This window comes from Sorex fumeus, unplaced genomic scaffold (assembly GCF_029834395.1).
Source record: "Sorex fumeus unplaced genomic scaffold, SorFum_2.1 ptg000039l, whole genome shotgun sequence".
In the NCBI taxonomy this organism is placed as follows: domain Eukaryota; kingdom Metazoa; phylum Chordata; class Mammalia; order Eulipotyphla; family Soricidae; genus Sorex; species Sorex fumeus.
In genome coordinates, this window is record NW_026606096.1 from 824908 (window position 1) to 847901 (window position 22994).

Below are 22994 nucleotides of genomic sequence, written 5' to 3' on the forward strand. Positions count from 1 at the left end.
CCGGAGAAGGCCCAGCCTAGAGGCAAAACTTGGATTTCATGGACCAGATGAATTGCAAAAAATGAAACTGAAGGAACCAACATAAAGTTGCCAACTCTTTATTTTGCCAAATAAGGACATTTTCAAAGCTCAACTACCACCTACTCCCATCGGCTCATGAAAAGAACAAGAAAGCCATAACCCCAGAATAAATGCTGGAGCATAGCTTCTGTCCGCCCTGAGATCTTTACATGGAATGCATTTTGCTTGTTAAAAAAAAAAAATGGTTGGGCCGGAGTGGTAGCACAGCAGGTAGGGTGTTTGTCTTGCACGCGGCCGACCTGGGTTCAATCCCCAGCATCCCATATGGTCCCTGAGCACCGCCAGGAGTAATTCCTGAGTGCAGAGCCAGGAATAACCAACCCCTGAGCATCGCTGGGTGTGACCGAAAAAGAAAAAAAAATGGTTTTGCACATCTTCCTTAATTTCTCTTTTCACTTCAGACTAGTAGGACCTCTCCCCGTCCCCTTTAGTTTTGACCTAAAAAATATGGAGGATTTGGACCTTTCCAGTAAAGCTGAGCTGAGGGGAGAGGGACCAACCCAAACCCTTTGCTTCTTACGTAAACGTAGGGCGTATGGCGTCAATTACACAGCAGGGACCCTGGAGGTTGTTATTTTTTATTTTATTATTATTATTCTTTTTGATCAAGTGTTCAGTATCTGCCTTCTCTGAGCCCCTGGGTTTTATAGTCTCCTTGTCTGTTTAGATAAGCTCGGGTGAAAGGGAGGAAGGCGATTGTAATCGGTACCAAGACAAGAATTAGCTGTGAGATGAAGGCGGGCGGGTGGGCGGGCAGAGAGCAATCAAGGCTGAGATTTAACAACACAGACCCGGGTGCCAAGCGGCTGCACAATTAGGAGCTGAGGGATTGAGGCCACTCCAGGCCCCGGCGTCCCACTCAGCCTTCCGCAGATGACGGCAGTGCTCACTGCTCTCCTGGAGACCGGAGTGGGGGGGGGGGGGTGAAGGGGGGTAGGGAGAGTAGGCAGAGTGGAGTGTCAAGTGGGCACCGCACCGAAGGGCACTGGGCCAGCACGTGGGCCCTGGACCTGATCCCCGCCCCGGCGCTCACTAACCACGCGTGTTCCAGCAGTGTTTGGCTCCGGGTGCTTATTCTGGAGGAGTGATGCTCAGGAAGTCAGACTTCCTGAGCGGGCTGCAGCCGGACGGGGAGATCAGGAGGCAGAGGGGGTGCTTATCTGTTTCTGCAAGCTCACAGTCTCCCAGAGTCCTCCGGGGAGCACGGGGCTGGGTAACCGTGGAACCGAGCCAGAAGCAGAGTTTCTCGGTGGAAGCAATGCCTCGGGGCTGGAAAGATCCACAAGGCTGGATGACAGTCAGGGGTCCTTATCTGTGGGTCCAAACTATGCTCCGGCGCCATCTGTATAAACACTAGAAATTCTACTTGGGAGTAACTGGTGATGTCAATAATTTTTTTTGAGGGGGATGTGGATTATTGCAGAGGATGGGACCCTGGGCCCCCTTGCATACAAGGTGTGTGTTCCACCTCTGAGTCATATCCCTGGCTCCTGGCTCCCTCAATAAAAGGTCATGTTTTAAAATGCCCAGAGTTTCAAAAATAGCCAAACTATACGAGCTCTTAATTACACCGTCCATCAGAGAGCAGCGTGCGTGCCCCCTCCTGCCCTGGGGTCCAGCACACACCACTTCTCAGCACCTCTTTATGCTCAGACCCGCCCGCCCCCATTCTGGGCGGTTCCCTGCTGGGAGGGGAGGTCCCCTGCCTGCCGCTTGGGAATGCATCAAGACTCCGGGCCCTCCCTGATTCCTTTCCATCCCTCTCTGGTCTGCCCCCAGCACACCCCACTGCTCCCGTCTTCCGTATCTCAACACCCCCAGTTGCTTTTCAAAAACCACCCCCAACCTCTGACCGAGCCCCATTCAGCCTGGCCCACCCACTATCCCTGCTGCCCCTGCCCTGTGGCACACACTCCCCACTGGGCATGACTGCACCGACCAGTCTTGGCAGCTCCGCCAGCCGCCCACCCACCGGCCCTGTACCAGGCAGTTCTCTGATCTCTGCTCCCCGCAGCCACCAGAAAGTACCGCGCGCAAAGCCTGGGGAGACAGAACCACATTCCAGAGCCTAACCCACCTCCCCAAAATCTCCCCACCCAACTTTCTGCTTTCAGGCGGCGTGCCAAGCCCCCGGGAGCTGGCCGGGTCCTGCCCACGAGGATCCCGCTACACCACATCACACCTCCCCGTGCAGGCAGTCCAGCTCAGTGCCATTGGGAAGGTGCCCAAGTGTCATCGGGGCAGGCGCTAGGGACACACAGCCCAGACCAGCACAAACCTGAGCCCTTCCTCCTTCTGGGGATCTAATCTTGGGGGTGGGAGACCCCACGGAAGATGGACATTCACGGGCCACCCTTATTTGTGAGGAATAAAAGGAAGAGGAGATAAAACTATATTTGCTCTCTAAATAAAGCAGGTATGTTCCCAAGTCTCTCTCTCTCTCTCTCTCTCTCTCTCTCTCTCTCTCTCTCTCTCTCACACACACACACACACACACACACACACACACACACACACCACCTCTCTTCCTTGGAATTGCTCCTCTCTGGACCCCTGCACAGAGTCTGGATCACCCCAGTTCCCCCTAGCCCAGGTCCCCAGACACCCCTCCCCTCTATTTTACCTTCCACGCTGGTAGTCAGGACCCACCCGGAAGCGGCAGACGGTGGACTGGGAAGGAGCAGAGGAAGACTCCGGGAAAGTCGCCCAGGAAGCCCAGAGCAGGACCCATGAGAAGGAAGGAGGAGAGCAGCCGGGTGTCCCAGCAGCCTTCCAGGAAGGCTCTGGTGTCAGCTCTCGCCCGGGCTCCAGCACAAACGGGGAGCCAGGAGGAAGCCGATAAAGCCGGGGCTGAAATCTGAGCCTGCAGGTTGGCCCAGTCCTATATAAACAGGCTCACGCCCCCGGCTCTCTGGGGGCAACCGCTTGCTTCCCCACCCACCCGCCTTCGCTTCCCTGGGCTCGCCATCACCCGCCCGCTCCTTAGGAACACCCGACAGCCCTCCAGCCGCAGCTCCCCACAGGCAGGCGGGAGGGAGCTCGGAGGGGGCCCCAGCCACCTCGCCCCGCCCCGCCCACCAGCAGCGCTCCGAGGGTGCGTTCCCAGCACAGAGCGGAGATTTCCGAACTCTCCCTCTGCATCAAGGAGTCATATTTTCCTACAGCTTGGATTGCAGATAACTGATTAGCCTCCAGGTAACAACGGAACTCCTAGACTCACTCTTCTCTCCTCTCCTTTGCCAACTTGCTGCATCTGGGTCTCTGTGGAGCCCCCCCCCCCCCCCCGCAATATTCCACCCGGAATCACAGAACCAGGTCAAGGGAGAACGAACAGGAAGGGACCTGGGAGACAAGGGGCCCCCAACAGCAGACTGGGAGACAAGGGCCCCGTACAGCAGATGAGGGTGTGGAAGTAGACAAATAAAGGCTTGCCAAAGCCTGGGTGATTCCCAGCCTGGCCTGGCACCAGAAGGCGCTCACGTAAGAGGGTAGCAACGCAGCACTCTCAACTATGCAAGAAGATGCCAGGCAGGGCACTCCCTTGGTCGGGGGAGGGTCGGGTTGGGTCACACCTGGAGATGCTCAGGCCTTATTCCTGGCTCTGCACTCGGGAATCACTCCTGGAAAGCATGGGGGAACCATATGGGGTGCCAGGGATTAAACCCAGGTCAGCTGCATGCAAGCGCCCTGCTGTGGGTACAATTTTGCAGGTCCCAGGCAGGGCACTTTGAAGACTGTGTCAAACCAAGAAATAGCCGCTCCTTCAGTCTGGGAGGCACCTGAACACCCCCAGCTGGGGTGTGTGGTTCTGTTCTTCCAACCCATTGGGCTTTCTCCTTTCTCTAAGGAGCCTGTATTCTCTCTGGAACACACACCCTTTCTTTCTTCTCTTTTGTTTTTGTTTGTCTGGGGTGGGCACATCTGGAGATACTCAGAGGCTCGTGGCTCAGGGGTTTCTCCTGGTGGTGCTCAAGGGACCATATGTGGTGGTAGGGATTAAACCAGGGTTGGCCACATACAAGGCATGAATCTTAACCCTATATCCACTCTCTCTCTCTCTCTCTCTCTCTCTCTCTTCTCTCTCTCTCTCTCTCCTTTTAATAAATGTTTTCACTAATTCATTTGGGTTTTGGGCCACTCCAACAATGTTAAGGAGTTACTCCTGGCTGTGTATTCAGGAATCACTCCTGACGGTGCTCAAGGGACTATATGGGATACCAGGGGTCGAACCCAAGTTGGTTGTGTGCAAACCCAGCACCTTACCTGCTATACTATCTCTCCAGCCCCTCTTCACTAAAAAATTTTTAAATCAAATCAGTTTTAACACAACTTAGATCCTCCCTTGGACAGCTGATGGTGAGAAAAAGCCATCTACTTCTCTGGACTCGTTTCCTCCTTCCGAGATGAAAATCACACAAAAGCAGAAGGTAACTGTGATCTGAGAGCACTTAGCATGCAGCCACACCAGTAGACACCCCCCGAGCATCATGGGCCTCCCAGGAGCATCCTCAGACTACGAAGCAAACACAATCGTCTTTGGTGATCACCGTTCCCTCAGGATTGACTTTCCCATTTATTTCCGTATGTCAAGCTGACTGTCAATATTCATCGCTTACTCTGTACTGAGCTCACAGCTTTGATCCCTCTCACGGCCTCCCCCGGCCCACAAGGATCCCGCTACACCACATCACACCTTCCCATGCAGGCAGTCCAGCTCAGTGCCATTGGGAGGGTGCGCAAGTGCCTTCGGGGCAGGGTCTAGGGACACACAGCCTAGAATGCCTAACTCCATTTCTTTGGCCCTTGCACTCAGGATACACAGCTCGGAATGTCTTGCTCCATTTCTTTCTAAGGAAATCGGGGGTCTACGGGGGAAGGTTCGAGATTTGCGCTGAGGAACCCCAACAGACACCTCTCGTGTCTCCAGTTCTGACTTCCAAGCTCCAGTTCCAGGAGCTCCAATGTCCATGGAGCATGTCCCAAAGGGTTCCTGGTCTTCACCTGAACTCAGCAGGTGTAACCTCAAATCAAGAGCTGGGACTGCAGGGAGGCAGAGTGTCTGCTTCCAGGAGGGAGGCTGGTAGCTGATCCCTGGCACCGTAGGTAGCATCACTGGAATGCAATCCTGGCTCCATACCAAGTGTGCTAGCACCACCACAGAGAGAAGGGGAAGAGGTTGATTCTTTTCAAAATCAAATTTAGGGGACCCGGGAGATGCTCTGCGACCTGAATTATAATCCTAGCAGTTCATGGGCAAAACATGGGTCCCTGAGCATCTCTGGGGTGACTCTGGCAGTCTCACAAGCTTGAGCAACTCAGGGGTTTAAGATAATTCACTAGTGCTCGCTTCAGCAGCACATATACTAAAATTGGAACGATACAGAGAAGATTAGCATGGCCCCTGTGCAAGGATGACACACAAAATTCGTGAAGCGTTCCGTATTTTTACTCGATCATTGTATAATTGAAACCCAAGCACAAAAATTTGTAAGTCTACAACTGTACTTCATGATGTTTCACTAATAAAAATTTTTTAAAAAAAAAAGATAATTCACTAGAGCTTGGGAGTCACTGTCCTACTCCCACCACCCCACAAAAAAAAATCAAATTAAGATTCTTTACCCATGCAATATGGGTAAAGTGCTGTGAGAGTTCCCAAGATAAGAAAACAACAACTGCACTGCACTGCACTGCACTGTCCTCCTGTTGTTTATCAATTTGCTCGAGTGGGTGGGTACCGTAATGTCTCACAACAAATTATGAGACTTGTTGTTACTGTTTTTTGGCATATTGAATATGTCACGGGGAGTTTTCCAGGCTTTGCCGTGCAGGCAATATATTCTTGGTAGCTTGCTGGGCTCACCAAGAGGGGAGGAGGAATCCAACTCCTGGTACTCCATATAGTCCCTTGAGTACCATCAGGAGTGATTCCTGAATACAGAGCCAGGAGTAACTCCTTAACGCCCTACCCACTGTGCTATCGCTCCAGCCCCCCAAAAAAAACAACAGAAAGAAATCATTAGTAATAATATACAATTGCATTTGCCCAGAGCAGGGGTTAGCAAACTTTCTATTAAGGATAAACAGGAAACAGCTCCAGCTTCCTATGCACATCAGCCACTGCGGTGACTCCACTCTGCCTTTACTGAAGGTAAGTTGTTGCAGGTGAAAGCCAACACAGATGCAGAAACAGCATCACGGCTGTTGCAGGGCACGGAACCCAGCGCATATCATTTCAGCGTGTCCCACAGCATTATTCTTTCTCTAGGGCTTTTCAACCACTCTTGGTTGGAATATCACCTGGCCTTGCGGTCTTCCAGAATCAGGGAGTGTCCAGATCAGGCCACTCCGCGGTCTTCCGGAATCAGGGAGTGTCCAGATCAGGCCACTCGTCAAAGCTTCTGGTGTCTCTCAGAAAGGACACCCCAAACACCCCAACAGGGACGGCGCCCGGGAGGGGCCGGGGGCCCCTAGATGGGGTAGGAGGGAAGCTTTTCAATGAATACTGTGACCTCTGTGTGTTCAATACAGTCCATTATTGGCAGAATGTCCTGACCCCACACCAGGCTGTCTTCACAGGGGCACCTCGGAGGGGGGAGGGGGGGCGGGGAGCGGGTTGAGTTTCCCTCCCTGCCCCAAGCAGCACCCTGGCAGCCAAAAACCTTCAGAACCCAACTGCCGCCATGCTTAAGGCTACTCTCCACATGCTCAGACGAGCCTCACCCAGGTATATGGGATCCGTGACTGAGATTTCCATGCCCGCTCAGATAGAGACTGGGCCTCCTTCCCTAGCTCCCCAGTTTTCCGGTAGCTTGGCAGTCCCACCCACAAACTGCCCCCAGTACCATGTAATCTCATCAACTACCAAGACTCAGAGACCATAAACTAAAGCTTCTGGAAGAGAGTGACACAGATCTCTTATACTCTAACCCAGTTACTTACCAAAAGTAGCACACATTTGTTTGGGTTTTAACATACTGGCTTGTATTCTCTTATATACGGGCTTAAATGGCTCCAGAACGAAATACAACAGCCTTCACACACTTCCCTCTTACTGTGGTGGGAAGGTGCTCGGTGGTGGGATTGGTGTTTGAATATTATCTGTAATAAACTATCGTGAACTACTTTTATGAAAATAAAATATATAAAAATTGGGAAAAAGAAGTAAAAAAAAAGACAGTCCATTGTTTACAGGCTCCCAGGTGAACAACTCTCTCTCTCTCAACACCACATTAACCGTCCCGCTCAGTAGGACTCTCAGGTCAAGTCTGACTCTCCTGCCCTCACCCCTCGTCTCCGCACACTGCAATCTGTGTCCACTCTGCACTGATCCAGGCCCCCAGAGCACACAGCCACTTTTGAGTCACGTCACACTCCCGTGCACCGTCTCTGGTTTCACCTGTGTGTAACCTGTACTTCCACTGACCAATCCCTTGTGGAAAACATTTCCAAAAGAAAGACTGAGCTTCCTCAAGGCTGGGACTATTGATTATTGGTTATTGATCCCTGCTTCTTCCTCCACTACTAATCCGGGGCTCTGCCCCTTGCAGATGCTACACAGTTGCTTGTTGATTTCTTATCCCACTAGAGATGATCAGGGATAGACATAAACTGGTTCTGAGACCAGTGGCAAGCCAGGAGCACAGAGCACATAGCCTTTGAACTCCTCGAGGCCTGTTGTGGGCAAAAAGATTGAAAAGAAACTGGGTTCAGATGGAAGGGGCCAGGTCAAGAATAACATGACAAGGGAATGGAGGTAGGCAAAGTCTTAGCCTTGGATTACAGAAACGAGAAGGCCAGGGAAGGAGAGAAATGGAGAAGGAATAAGAAGGAGGAGCATGGATGTAGCAGGGGCAGGGGTCAGGGGCGCCGGACACATCAGTGGTTTGGGGGTGAGGTATGTGTAAATATCTAAACCACAGAGCCATTGATTCTGTAAGTAGGGGATGCAAACTTCAGTCAGAGTTTGGGTCCTACTGAAAAAAAATCCTGCTAAAGGAGGCAGATGGAGGGTAGTGGGGAACCCAGCACATTGGCAGAGGGTTGACACCGGTGTTGGAGGGGCACTGCATGATTGAAACTCTATTATGAACTCATTCGTCAGTCTCAGTGCCCAGTTGCTGTAGGGGAGGTGGGGAATGAGGGACTGTACTTGAGAGAAGTAAGTCAGGAAGCTCCGGGGGGAAGTTTTCCTTATTCCAGTCTCAGGCATGAGAATCTAGAGGTATAGGGAAGCCCCTGATCTTCAGGTGGGAAATTTGGGCAACCGCAGAATCAACACCTATCCATTTAGGCAGATCTCAGCATTAAGGAGCCTCTGTAGGAAAAGTTCTCTCCAAGTGGCTGGGGAAGGTGAATGTGCCCACCAGGCTCCCGCAAAGCACAGCACCATACACACACAGTGAAGCATGCACGCACACACACACACACACACACAGTGAAGCATGCACGCACACACGCACACACAGTGAATGCACACACAGTGAATGTACGCACGCACGCATGCACAGTAAATGCACACGCACACGGCGAATGCACATACACACATACAGTGAATACACACGCGCATGCAGTGAATGCACACTCGCAAGCACAATGAATGCACGCACGCACAGTGAGTGCACACGCACGCAGCAAATGCACATGCACACAACAGTAAGTACACACATGCATGCAGTGAATGCACACTCGCAAGCACAGTGAACACACATACACACAGACAGTGAATGTACAGACACACAATGAAGCACACACGCATGCAGAGTGAACACACGCAGGCACATACAGTGGATGTATGCACACACAGTGAAGCACACAGGCTCGCACGCACGCAGTGAATGCACATACATGCATACAGTGAATGCATGCACGCACAGTGAGTGAGATGCTCGCCGCAGTTGGAGGAGGTAGATTAGAACACTTTTCAGCTCCTACTCTGTCTCCAGTGCCGGAGATTAAACAGATGAAGACTTTCTGAGCACATAATCAAAAATGAATGATAACTGCCAAATATAATGAGCGTTCAAATATTTCTTCCTTCCACAATGCTCAAGGGATTTCTGAGGACCCCAATCATTGACTCTTGGCAACTGGAAACACCAAAATCCTCAAAGAATGCTTACTGAATAAAATGGGGCAGAGTCCTCCCTTCTGCTCCCGACAGGGAAGCTGTAAAGAGAGGGAGTTTTTCTTACAGCAACACCCTTCACAATCTACCCGTGGAAATGTGGGTTCTTAAAATGCCCATTTTCTTCTGCAGGGAACCTGTGGGTTGAGGAAGTAGCGGATGTGTCCAAAGATACACAGCGAGGCGGTGCTGAAGTCAAAATTCACTGTCAGGTCTGTCCGATTAAACAAATTCAGTCTTAGAGCTGGAGAGAAGGTACAGTGGATAATGCACTTGCCTTATACCAGACTGACCTGGGTTCGACCCCCAGCATCCTATATGGTCCCCCCCCCAAACCCTGCCAGCAGTGCAGCAGTGGCAAACCCTGCCCCTGAGCACAGAGCCAGGAGTCAGCCTTGAGCATCACCAACAGTGTCTCAAAAACAACAATAAAAGTGGGTGGGGGGGCTAGGGAAATTCAGTCTTTCCTACAAGGAAAATGCATAAAGTCGTTTTTGCAATGATTCCCGTGACTTCCTCACTGCCATCAGAAACAGGCGAAGACCCAGACCACGGCTATCCTGGAGTTTGTCTCCAGAGTCACAGCGAAAAGCATCCACAGCCAGGACACCACTACCCACTTGCTATTCAGGCAGAGGGACATCTCCTTAGCTCACACTTGCAAACAGCCTCGTGCTTGTGTACAATCTTGTGCCTGCATACAGCCCTGTGCTTGCACGTAGCCCTGTGCTTGTACACAGTCCGTGCTTGCAAATAGTCATGTCCTTATGTACAGCCTCATGCCTGTTACAGCCCCGAGCTTGCATACAGCCCCGTGCATACATTCAGCTGTGTGTTTGCAGACAACTCTACTTGCATCAGCCCCAGGCTTGCAGACAGCCGTATACTTGCATCAGCTGGTGCTTGCATACAGCCATATACTTGCATCAGCCCTGTAGCTTGATACAGTTGCCTTCACAGGGGCCTTGTTCCAGGCTCTGAAAAAAAAAAAAGCTGGGGCATTTGGGACCCTGCGCAGCACGGTATTGTTTGGGCATCGCAAACACATTTACCCAGGGCAGGGCACCTTCTTTTTATAGCCCTGTTTTCAGTAAATATTTGGCTGGCTCTTATTTTTGGAAAGATGTCTCTTTCTCCCCACCCCCCATCTCAACAAGCCCAGCTTTAGGAAGAGATGCTGGAGAGTGCTGGGGACTGGCACGGAGCCACAATCCCCCTGAAGCCCAGCCACTCATCCAAGACACCAACAGAACATCTACAGGCTCAGTGACCCTCTGAAGCAGCACTGATACATTTGCGAGCGAAACCCTGAGCCCAGCTGAGACTCAGTCCACAGTGTACCAAATTGGTTCCTGGCTGTAGTAGCGACCCCCACACCCACTCCCCACACTCAAAGAAGCCTCCTCCCAGCAGCCCGCTGGAGCTGCTTCCAGCCTATTTCTCTCCACCTGACTCATCACGTCTGCAGAGCGACTGGCAGTTCTCCCTCAGAGATGCTAGTTGTGCTAATTTGGGGTGGCAGCGGCGAGGGGGACGGGTCAGAAATAGGTCCCGGCGCCTGCAGCCTTTCTTCTCAGCCCTGGAGAGCAGATGCCCAGGCTGTGGGAGAGTTGCTGGCCTATCTGAACCCAGGGAAACCCCCAGGGCGCTCTACTGGCCCTGCCCGATTTGAGTGACCCATTTGCGCGACCTCCATGTGGACTCTGTAGTGACCCACCTTTTATCTAGGAGGTCATTAGCAGGGGAGCACTCTGCAAGCGTCTAATTAAGCCATCAGCAGCCGGTGCTGAACCTGTTCAAGCCTCTCAGCAGAGCGTCAGCGGGGATCCCCTTACAGGCTACTCCCGCCGCTGCTTCCTGGAAAGGTCCCCATTGTCTGCTCAGGACACAGAACAGTGTCTGATTTGGCCGTCCTTATCTGCTGGCACGCACTGCTGGGCCTGAGCACAAGCCCTGGGGTGGTCCTCCCCTGGAAAATAGTGTGAACCGTGCCCCAGACTCACCCCTTAGTGCCACAGGTGCCCGGGACAGTGAAGCTTCCTCCGCCAATGGAAGGATGGGGTGTTTGGAGAGGATGCGGCTTACCTGACCTCTTTCTGTGTCCCCAAGCCTCATCTTCCCGCAGGGGCATTTTGGGGCGGAGGGCCCAGAAGCACAGTGGCCCTGAGCCTGTGGTGGCAGGCGGTGGTGGTGGTGGTGGCAGCCTGGGATCCTGTAGGGGCTCCACCTGCAGGCTGGCCCGGCCTGGGGCTGTGCTGTGTGCGCCTCCACTCACCTGTTCCAGGTCCACCCTCAGTGGAATGTTCCACCTGCCCTGGGAGCGGGGGGGAGGGGGGGGAGGAGGCTCTGAGTGTGGAAGAAACTGGCTTTGGCGGAGGAAGGCGGGTCTGGGCTCCCATCCAAGAGCCGAGAACCGCCCTGAAGAGGACAGGTGGGGGGTGGGGTCAGGTGAAGAGGACAGGTAGGGGGTGGGGTCAGGTGCAAGGTACCCCCAAGCACAAGACAGACTAATTCAGACCGTTTGTTCCCGCCCAGCCCAGCCAGTACCACCCAGCAGGGCCTCGAGGGGGATAGTGCGTCTGCCTCCAGTGCTGGGCACAGCCCCTTCTCAGGTGTCCGCGGCCTCCCAAAACAACTGGAGTGAGTCACAGGGGGGGCCCTCTCAGCCTCCTCCACGCAGCCCTTAATGCTATCCTGCCTCGGTGCCTTTATCAGCATGACGCCCACATGCCTCTCGAAGGGACAGCATCAGGCCTGTGCAGGGGTGTGGGGAGGGGGGCCGGCAGCTCAGGGACAAGTCCAGGATTTCTAGTTCCACGGGGGGCTCTCATTGGCCCTGTCTGCGCGCCTGGAGGTGGGTGGTGTGCCAAGGTAGGTCCTGTGTCCTCACGTGGCCCTGGGTGCTGCCAGTTTGGCTTGGGATCCCGCCCACACCCGTGCTCCTCTGATATGTGGCCCCCACTGGCAGAAACGGGAGACTGAGTTTCCTTTACAGCCCCGAGGTCCTGTCCAGTGGCCGGCCAACTCCCACGAGACAAACTGAACTTTGATTACAGCAGGAAAGATTTGGGTTAAATTCTAAAATGCACAGAAAAGTTGTGATAGGAACTTAGGACTCTGTCCTGAATATTTCTGGGTCAGAGAGATAGTACAAAGGGCAGGACATGCCTTGCATGCAGGTTCAATCCCCAGCACCCCATATGGTCCCCCACGCCAGCCAGGAGGACCAGGGGGACCCTGAGCATAGCCTATGCGGCCTCCAAACCAACAAACAAAAATTTAATAAAATACAAAATAGAAAAAAATAAAACTATCATTTGCAGGCAAAGGAGGGAGCACATGCTTTGCATGGGGGAGCCCCAAGCTTGACCCCAAAACAACATTATCCCTGAGTACCACCAAGAGACCCCAGCACTGCCGGCTTCAGCCTCTGATCAACAGACACAAAGATATTTTACTCTGCATAAAGAAACTCCTGGGGTATGCCCATTTTCATCATGTTGCATTCTCGCCCAAAAAGTGCCAGCAGCACCCCTCTACAGACACATAACTCAGTCACCTCCCCTTCCCCTTCCTCTTCCTTTCCTTTTTTTTTTTTTCTCTTTGGGTCATATCCGGCAATGCACAGGGGTTACTCCTGGCTCTGCACTCAGGAATTACCCTGGCGGTGCTGGGAGGACCATTTGGGATGCCAGGGATCAAACCCAGGTCAGCTGCGTGCAACCGCCCCAGAACAGTGTGGCGTGGTTAAAGGGCTCCTGGGGCTCGGGCCCTGCTGCCACATCGCAGCTTCTGTCTTTCCTCCTGTGCAGGGCAAGGGCTGAGCACAGCCCGCCTGAGGGAATGAAGACTTGGAGAAAGGACTCAGAAGAACAGGGGTCGCAGCAGAAGCCAGAAGCCCCCTCCTCTGGGGCTGGGGCAGCGTCTCAGGTGGCGAGCTGTGAGGACTGAGCTGCGCTGCCCCATCATGCTGGAGGACGAGTCTGGGGGAGGCTCCAAAAGTGACTTAGTTCCAGCATGACTCAGGAGACAACGGGACAGAACATCATTTTATCAGCTTCTCCCTGGAATTCCCCGGGTGCAGACACGCTGCGGAGCCCTGCGCTGGGCCCTGTACACCCCCACTCGGTGCCTCCCGCTCTTCTGGAAAGTCCCTCATCCTCTCCCTGCCCCGAGCATCCCTCCCCACACTGCAGACCTACTAGGCACTCGGTGCTGATGGGGAGACTTCGACTCATGGGATGAGATCTCTAGAACGTGTGGGGTCGGGGGTGGTTCAAAACACACAAACCAACGCCATCACACCCTGCAAATCCGGCCTGATCCCTTTCGCAAAACAAGTCCTTGAGCCAAATCTGGCACATGCTCGGCAGCCGGGCACCTGGAAACAGGCAGGAATGCTTCCAGGGGATCTGATGGCTTCTACTTTGTGAAAGAACTGGGCAGGGGTGGGGCTCAGGCTTTGCACAGAAAAGGGACAGTCCATCTGGGTCTGTATGCAGTCACCCCAGGTCCTCATGGAGAGGAGACAGTTATCCCAGATCCTCATGGAGAGGGGACAGTCACCCCAGGTCTGCATGGAGAGGGGTCAATCATCCCAGGTCTTCATGGAGAGGGGACAGTCACCCCAGGCCTGCATGGAGAGAGGACAGTCACCCCAGGTCTGCACAGCTGAGGTGAGAAGGGTGTAGCCCAAGCCACTACCATTTGCAGTTCCCTAGGAGCCCACAGGGCAGATGAGACTTGACCAGGAACACCCTCACTGAGCCAGCGCACCCCTACTGGAAGCCAAGTGCCCAGGTGGCAGTTAATAGCCCCCATGACTTCTGGGACCCTTAAAGGTCAAGTCCGGCCTCTGGGTGGGCAGTCAAGGCTCTCCCATGGGTGTCCGCCTTCCACCCCCATCCCCTGCACTGCCATGGCAGTTTCCTGCAAGTATCCCTGAATCCCAGAAGCATCTCGGGTTCCAGTCCACATGGCGATTGTTTGGTTTTCTGTACTGCCCGTCCTCTGTGCCCCTGCTGCACTGGCCCCTCTGCCCGGCCTACACCCCCACAAGCCCCACTTGAAGGTCCTGGCCAAGCCTGCCCCCTGCCCTTCCAGCAGTCTCCCTCCCGCCACCCTGGCCAGCCCCGTGCACCGAATCTTGTTTCCTTTCATTCTCTTTCAGATGGGAATGGACCATGTCAAATTCATCTTTCATTCGTCCAACATTGAATAACAGAGTGTTCCGTGCCAGGCGCCAACCAGTGCCAGGATGCGAAGGAGGGGACGGCTGTGTCACGGTCTGGTGGCCCTGGTGTGTTGCAGGGCCAGGCCAGCAGCACAGGGAAGGGCCAGCCTTTCCCAAGACACCACAGGCTGTCGGGAAACTGCAATTCCCCCCACCCCCCACACACACACCCAAGCACTTAGTGCTGACAAGGAGGCACTGCCCGTCCCTTTCACGGGCACCTTTCCTGAACCCTCCAAGCAACTCTCTGACAAAGGCCTTCGCAGAGAAGAAATGTGGTGCCCAGAAAGGCTGAGAAATGTGCTTTGGGTCACACAGCAGGTGGCAGGACTTGGCTAGGTAGGACCTGAGTCTGCGGCCAGCCTGCCTACTTAGTCTCTTGCAGTCGTGTTATTAACGGCCCTAACAAGAGACTGCCTCTGCATTCCCAGGCCTCTTTTGTAGGAGGAATAATGATCCATCACCCACCATGCTCCTGGCTGTGGGAAGTCCGTTTCCGTCCTCTGCCATTAGACTGCAGTTCCCAGAGTCTCTGGGAAGTCTGTTTCCTTCCTCTGCCATTAGATGCAGTTCCCAGAGCACTAATGAGCCCACAGCCAGTGCCCGTCATGCCTAGGAAGCCCGCGGGATTGCGCCGCGGCTTGTGGGCTGCCATTCCCACTGGCTTTGCCACCATCAGAGAGCAAGAACTGGGTGACGGAGTGGCTGCTGGGTGGCCAGCTCCAGAGGCTGCAGCTCCAGCCCCACGGCCATCATCCACAGGGTCACCCCGCAGGGGGAGACAGCAGATGACAGACCTCCTGGTGTCCCCGGCCTCATGCCTGGCTCCATTGCACCCACCGGCGTTTCCGCTCCAGACCCGTCTGTGGCTACCATCTCGGCCGCCTCTCCAAGCGCGGTTCCCTGCAGCTCTAGCTCTGTGATCTCCCACACCCACCCAAACCAGAACCAGGATCGAGCCTGGAGGTTTGGCCAATGGTCCTCCTGTCCAGGGAGTGTCACTTTACCACACAAGCTCTTCTCTTCTTTGTGACAAATCCCTTCCAGGAAGCTGTCCCTGAAAGTAAACCTCTTCCAGGAAGCCCTTCCTCTTTGTTCACCCTCACCCAGATCTGGCCTCTCCTCACTCAGAATGGGATGTTGCCCCCACATCAGCTGGAACTGTTTCACCCAGATTCGTGAATCTGACAAGCATGGGCTCTGATGTCACAGCTGCAACACTGTGCGCCGAGCACTGTACTGGGCATGGGAGGGGCTGACACTCCCCTTGCTCACTGTCACCCTTTCCTGGGAGAGTTCGCGTCTACCCTGGCATCGGGACTGCCCAGGGAACCTCTTGGGTCCATCTTTTTTGTCCTATCCACGTGCCGATGCCTGTGTTGGATTAGAACTATCACAAGGGGCTTCTGTACCTGCCACTTTTATGTGCAAGAAGGACATAGACTTGACCGACAGGGACACCGAGGCCCAGACAGTAACCCACCTGAGGGCCCCCACTGATTAGCAGCCAAGGCAGCAGAATCTCCCCTCAACCACACACACACATGCCAAGAGAGGGACCTCGGCAGCCCACAGCATCGGCTTCCAGGACGGACCTCCGTCCTGCTCTTGGACACAGAGACCGAAGCAAACACGCGGCCAGTGAACAAGGCTCGTGCAACTGGACGCTCTGGACAAGTTTATCCTTGTTCTTCTGGCACACAGCAGACACTCAATACATATTTGTCAAATGAACAAAGAGCTTGCTAGAGAGGCTGGGGTGGAGCACGCAGGCTGAGAACAGAGGCCGTTCGGATGTCGCATACAACACAGCTCACAGCACCCCGGCCACACGCTTCTGAGGGGACGCTCGTTAGTGCGTCCCTGTCAAAGAAGCGACAGGGAACGGGCCGAACTCTCCTCGTGGCAGGACATGGATGGCCCCCGGCAAACTGTCCCCGGAGCTGGGCCCCACCACGAGCCAACAGCAGGCCAAGTGCTTTTGGCCATCGATCAAACCGCCCGGGCTGAAGGCCTGTCCCTAACCATGCGATTCTGATCTTGGTGACTCTCCAGCATCCCAAGTGCTGAGTGAGGCCTGAACTCACCTTTGGGACCCGACTCCATGGTTCTGCATGAGTCACCAGGCTGGAGTGAGGAGGGACAAGAATCCTGTCGGGGGTCTGGAGTGACAGCACAGCGGGGAGGGCATTTGCCTTGCATGTGACCGACCCAGGCCAATCCCCGGCATCCCATATGGGCCTGAGTGCAGAGCCAGGAATGAGTCCTGAGCACCACCGAATGTGATCTCTCCTCACCCTAAAAAACAAGAATGTGGTCGGTGGGGTGGTGTTCCAAAGGCACAAGAGGCTTCTGAGTCCTCCCCACCGGTCACTACCAGAGTTCAGCTGCTGTCCAGAGGCCTGCCCCCAAACAGCCCTTCCCTCTGACATTATCGCCTAAGCTGCTATGGATTTTAAAGGTAGAAGGAAAGTCCTAGCAGAAAGAGATGCTGGAACTACTTATAAATAGGTCAAGAGGGGATCTCTGCACATCATCGCTTAAGGGCATGGGAATTGGGGGCAGGGCCGAGCAGCTCTGCGTCTGGCTGCTGTGGGATCCCATGTAAAGGAGGCTGAAACTGGGACAGTTGACCCTTCCACCAAGAAAGGAGTGAAGGAAAGAGATGATAGAAACCAATTTTTTTTTTTTTTTTGCTTTTTGGGTCACACCCGGCAGTGCTCAGGGGTTACTCTTGGCTCTGCACTCAGAAATTACTCCTGGTGGTGCTGGGGGAACCATATGGGATGCCGGGGATCAAACCCACGTCTGCCGTGTGTAAGGCAAAAGCCCTACCCACTGTATTATCCCTCTGGCCCCTAAACTACCTTTTCTAAGGCTGGGTTTCTCCAACGACACTTGAGTGCCAGGGATAGAATCAGAAGATGAGGACCACGTGGGAGAGGCTGCTCTGGAAATCACCCAGGCTAGAGGCCTGTCCCTAACCATGCGGCTCTGATCTTGGTGACTCTCTGGCTTGAGCTACTGGCTCACCCACCCCATGCAGACCCACCCCACTGCTGAAAGTCTCGGGTCCCTGGGGTCAGTCCTGGAAGAAATGTTCCCCAGGAGACCAGCAGCACAGAGAGATGCCAGCTGGGCTGAAGACGATGCCAGGGCTGAAGGAGAGGCCAGGGCTCGGGCCCCAGCTGTTCCCGTTGCCCAGTCAGATTTCCCAGGTGCCAGAACTTTCGGGAGAAAATGGATCAAGCCAGGCCAGCCAGGACATGGTGTCACCTAGCTAAGATCTCCCTCGGGAAATAAGGCTCTGGCTTGACAAAGACCTCAGGACACTGTGCACCATCTTCAGACACCAAGGCCTCGTGTGTCTGACCTTACCGGGCCCTGGTTCAGCTGGAAATCTGGGTCTGTCCACCTTCCCAGCTGGAGGACCCAACAGAGGTGACTGGAGCCCCTGACGCCCCGAAAAAGGACATTCAGAGTCACCTGCAGGCAACGTAGGTGGAGGCCATAGCACGGGGCTCTGCTTCCTGGTGACAGAGATTTCCGTCTCTGATCTGTAGAGGCACTTGGTAGACAGCTGTGCGGGCCCCAGGGGACCGCAGCTCCCTGAGGTCCCCTAGTGCTGAAGAAGGATGGGGGAGAGGGGACCTGAAGGATGGGCCTGGGGTGAAACAGGCACAGGCACTTCTAGGCAGCCAAAGCCAAACACGGTTGAGCTGCCCTGACCCACAGTGGAGTTCCTCGCACCCAGCCCCCTCTCCCTCTGCCCTCCAGGGCCTGAACTGAGCTGCCCCAGCGGGCCGCTCCTCAGTGGGGGATGGGATGGATGCTGAGTGTGCATGCCCTGTCCTGCAGAGCCCAGGCCTGTGCACACAGAGCAGGAGTGGAGACCCTCTCCGCTATCCCTTCAAGGCAGCCTGCCCCCTGCTAGGACCAGAGAGAAGGAGTCAGCCGTGGAGGAGTCAGGATGGACGGAACTCCTCTCTCCGACCTCTGCCCATGCAGACGGGGCTCTGAAATCGATCCCTGAGGTCCAGGGTCCACCAGGGCACGGATCTAGGGAAGATCGTGCTGAGCCTGAGAACGAAGCCCAGAGCAGGAGGGTCAAGAGCCGACGCTGCCCAGTTTGCCCCTCGGGGTCCTGCCCGCCATGTGTCCCCACACACCCCACCCAAGGGAGCGCACGCAGGGACACGGAGATAAAAGGAAAGAGGAGAAGGCAGAGCCAGGCTGACCCACAAAGCAGGCCTTTGTGGGGCGGAGGCGCGCTCCTTCCATGGACAGCGCATTCCCAGCTCACGCTGTCCCGAGGCCATCCCAGGATCACGCCAGGGAATGAAAAGCGTCCCCGGAGGAACTGCCAAGCTCATCTTCCAGGACTGCCTTCTGGTTCCCAGGTCCTGAGGGCCTTCTGGATACAAATCCAGAGCCAGGCTCAGGAGACAAGCTCCCCCCAGCCTCATGCAGCCTCCGCTGCCTTTGGCCCGGGTCGCCCTCTGGTTCTCTGACGAGAACGGTTTCGGGCTGCAGATCCAACCCTGATCCAGCCCCAATCCACCCTGCACGGTAACCTCGGTGGCATGACATGAGGGAGCAAGCAGTCGCTTGGGTTTCTGCCTCTTCGTGCCACGGGAACTCCCACCTCCATGCTCAGCTCACGTGCTTGAGCCGCAGGCTGAGGTCCAGGAGAGAAGGAGGCTCGGGCCTCCCAGCAGGGGCCCGGTGGGGGAAGCTGGGGGCCTGCTATTTGTTCAATCAGGGCCATTCTTCCTACCAATGCCTGAGAGCAGAGCCAGTGACTGCCCTGCCTCTTCCTTCTCCTCCCTGCCCTAGGACGCCCTCCTAGGACCCCCAGCACGAGCCGCCTCCGTGGGACCCTCAGCCCTGGCCCCTCGGAGCCTCCAAGGCCCACAGATGGCATCAGATTGTCTCACCCTCCAATAGGAGAGTCCGAGGCATCAGCCAAGCCGAGCAAACAGGCTCAGAGCGCCCCAGTCTGTCTCCGCCTGTGTCTCCCCTCCTGCGTCTCCCCTCCTGCCTGCAGTCTCTGGGATCAATGCCGCTGACTGCAGCTTCCAAGTCAGCTCTCCTGCAGGTCGCTGCGGCGGATTGTCCGCCTGCAGATTTCCATCTCTGATCTGCAGGGGCACCTGGGCACACAGCAGTGCCAGGCCCCAAGGGACCGCGGCTCCCGGGGAGGAGGCCCATCTACTCTTGTCCCGAGGCCTCAGGGGGGACGCCTCAAGGGCTCACACAGCCCGAGACAGCCCAGGCCTCCAAGTGGGAAAAGTACAAGTGCTGGACCAAGCCAAACCCCACGTCCACCCTCCCGCCGCCCGCCAGCTCCCAGTCCTTGCGGAAGGACAGAGCAGGACCAGAGAGGAGGACTGGGGCTCCATTCCTGGGTGAAGCTCCCTCTGACTGGCTGTGTCCTAGGCAAGTTCCCCAACACCTGGCATGACCCTTGGGGCCCTTAAAGTTTGAGCTACTCTGCCTGGAGTGGAAAGGAAAGAAAGTGCTCGCTCTTCAGTGCTCTTGAGCCTTCCTCTTCATGGCTCAGGGAGCAGGGACACACAAAGCTGAGGGTGACAGACACTCAGCTTGCCCCTGCTGGCCACCGTACTGGGCAGTGTCTGGACTGTTCTGAGCAAATGCTCCAAAGAACCACTGCTCATGCAGACTAAAAGCCGACTGTGTGCGAGGCACTGGGCTGAGGCTTTTGTGGACAGGATCTCAGCTCAGATTTCTAACAGTCTGGGAGGGAGCTAAGGACACTGATTGCCAAGAGGCATTTGCTGACCTGCCCCGGGGCCAGGGCACTAGAAAGTTGGGTCAGAATCCACACTCAGTGCTTCCCTCGTAACTTCTCACCTGCAGGCGCCATCTCACGCTTTGCAAACTATGAACTATTATACAAATATAAGAGTTATTATTAGGCCACTGTGAGGAATAGGAGCAGAGGTGGGGTGGGCATAGGGGATAGTCAGGAAGATGTGTATCTGAGCAGTCAGTGGACTAAATGCAGCTATATTGCAACTCAGAACTAATTTATTTGGAATACCTCAGGCCCCTACTCTCTCCATCAGCCCAGTAATCTGTAACCTGACTCAAGAGAGATGCAAAGAGTTCCTAACGGGCAGTTTGTGGGCTGCCAGCTTTGACAATCCCCAGAGAGGCAAGATGGGAGGGAGAAGACCACCCTATCACTGCATCGTCTAGGCAAAGAAGGCTTCTTTGCCAAGTAAGTGATGACCAAGTGGGATGAAATAAGCGCCATCTCATTGCAGCCATTAACAGGCAATTAGACGGCAGTGAATTCATGGACCTTGGTGATCACTGGGACTGCTGCTAACACAGAAAGACAGACAGACTCCGGGCCACTGGGACAGGTGGGAGTACCACCCCCGGAATCCTTCACTGGCTATCCGTGAATGGAAAGCGGAAATAGAGCCAGCCTGAACTCTTTAACAACAGAAAGAAGAAAACCAGGTACCGGGGAGCTCGCTTCAGCCAATCCAGAACAAGAAGAACAGCAGGGCAGAGCACCCTGCAATTTCTTCGGCAAAGCATTGCCAGAGAGAAAAAGGAACAGAAAACGGCAGCTCCAGGTGACGGGCGAGTGCCGGAACCATAGCAACCAATCACAGTGCATGGGGCCACAGCGACGATTAATTTTCAAAGCAGGGAGAAATGACTTAATTATTAGAGATAGATGAAAGGATACTGTGCACTAATGATACGAAGGAATTATCCCTTTTGTTCCTCTGTGGCAGTGGTCTTTGCGGAGTCCCGGGGGAGGGTCAAAATCACCAGAAGAGGGAGGCCTGGCAGAAAGCTGAACACACGCAGGACAGGACTGCAAACTTCTGAAGCTGCAGCTCATGAAGCCACTGATACTCTCTCTGCTTTTGTAGACTTTCTTATTAAACAACAACAACAACAATTTTTTTTGAGGGGCCAGAACGATAGTATACTTCACATGCAACCAATCCGGTTCAATCCCCAGCATCCCATATGGTCCCCCAAGCACTAGCAGGAGTGATTTCTGAATACAAAGCCAGGAATAACCCCTGAGCACTGCCAGGTGTGGCCCCAAAATTTAAAAAAAAAAAAAGCTTCTGTTTTGTTTTGTTTTGTTTTTTGGACTACACCCAGCGGTGCTTAGGGATTTCTCTCAGCTCTATGCTCAGGGATCACTCTTGGCGGTCTCTGAGGAATCGTAGAGGGTGCTGGGGATCAAGCCCAGCTCAACACATGCAAGGCAAGCGCCCTACCCACTGTACTATCGCGCCAGCACCCGGCTTTCACGTTTTTTATGGTAGAGTTCTTTTCCTGGACCCCCCATCTGGTGAGCACAATGCAAACAGCTGCCCAGAGGGAGGGGGCTTCGGGGCAGCTTCCCTGTCTCTTCCTTCCTTGGTCACGTTTCCTCTCCAGCATCAGCCCTGTGACGAGTCTCCCTCACTCTTGCCCAGTTCCTACCTCCAAGCCACGGGGCCATGTTTTCAGTTCTGGTCCTGGCAGGTGACCGGCCACCCTCCACCTCCTCCCGCAGGCCAGCCTGGCTCGCTAGCTGAAAGCTAGCTCCAACCCCACATTGGATTCAGCTTCTCGCTGCGCGGGAGGCTGGAAGAGGTCGAGAAGCTTCAAAAACTCGCACCTGCAGTACCTGGGTCAAACACCTCCTGGCCTTCCTGCCTCCCTCCGGTGCCAGGATGTCTGGGCAAGAGGAGGGCAGAGGGGAGAGGCGTGGGCAGACCCAGCCACAGCAGGGCTCAGCAGGGCCCAGGCCCAGCTCACCCCACCCTTGGCAAACAGCCGGCGCCCAGGGCTGGCCCTCCCAGGCACTTCCTGGTGTGCTGCTCAGAGTTCAGGGGAATGGAGGGGAGGAGAGGGTCCAAGGAAGGGGCGCAGATGCCAGAGCCAGCGTCAGAGGGGGGATGGCACTAGCTGGGGGGAGACCAGACCTGGTACGGGCCAGAGCTTCGATTTGCTGAGGAAGTCAGTGAAAGAGAGAAAGAAAAGGGGAGAGAAAGGAGGCCGGGAGGAGGACGGAGGAGTGAGGGGAGAAAGGTGGAGGGGGCAGTCACCAGAGGCCCACCAGGAGGAGCGGGGACCCCCAGGCCCTGCCCGCCTACATGGCCTGGGGGGCCTCTCCCAGCCTCCCCAGCACATGGGCTACTGGAAGAGCCTCCTGAGGGCCGGGACCTCTGTGAGCCTCCACCTCGGGGTGAGAGGCCAGTCATGAGGGGCTGGAGCGATAGTACGTTTGCCTTGCATGGTAGGGCGTTTGCCTTGCATGCGACAGACCCGGGTTCGATTCCCAGCATCCCATATGGTCCCCAAGCTCCACCAGGAGTAATTCCTGGGTGCGTGAGCCAGGAGTAACCCCTGTGCATCGTCAGGTGTGACCCAAAAAGAAAAAAAAAGAGGCCAGTCATGGGCCACCCTCTCAGGGTACACCTGCTGGCAGGACCCAGGTGGCACCTGGCCTTCACTGGGGCCTGCTCCATATTCATGCCCACACAGGCTGGTCACGGGAGCATGGAC

At 55.0% G+C, this 22994-nt stretch overlaps 1 protein-coding gene and 1 non-coding gene across 2 annotated transcripts in view; one reads left to right on the forward strand and one right to left on the reverse strand.

Moving 5' to 3' along the window:
• PLEKHA6 (pleckstrin homology domain containing A6) overlaps positions 1 to 22994 on the reverse strand; it is a 142070-nt gene that overhangs the window by 73916 nt on the left and 45160 nt on the right.
• LOC130028481 (U6 spliceosomal RNA) lies at positions 5421 to 5528 on the forward strand. Its single transcript, XR_008793206.1, has one exon. It is a non-coding gene; the product is annotated as a U6 spliceosomal RNA (small nuclear RNA).